We start from the raw sequence: 281 nt of genomic DNA on the forward strand, positions 1-281 counted from the left end.
CCCCAACCCCATTTTCCTGCAAGGCGGCGCAGGAGCGTTTCGAGCTGCTGCCAGGGCTGCCCTGTGTCCCAACACGCAGCGCGTCGCCTCATTCTCGCTCCTCACCTCTCATCCCACAGCCCAAATCGCACCACCGACCAGCACAATCCCACTGGGTAACGACAGGAGACAGGTACCACAGAGGTGGTGACATCCTCCAGGTGATCCTCTCCCACAGCCCAGCACACCAGCCTTCCATTAAGCTCCTGAAACACAAACCGCTCACTGCACTTCCCCGGGTG

The sequence above is a fragment of the Pterocles gutturalis genome, unplaced genomic scaffold, assembly GCF_000699245.1.
Source record: "Pterocles gutturalis isolate BGI_N339 unplaced genomic scaffold, ASM69924v1 scaffold21903, whole genome shotgun sequence".
Classification (NCBI taxonomy): Eukaryota; Metazoa; Chordata; class Aves; order Pterocliformes; family Pteroclidae; genus Pterocles; species Pterocles gutturalis.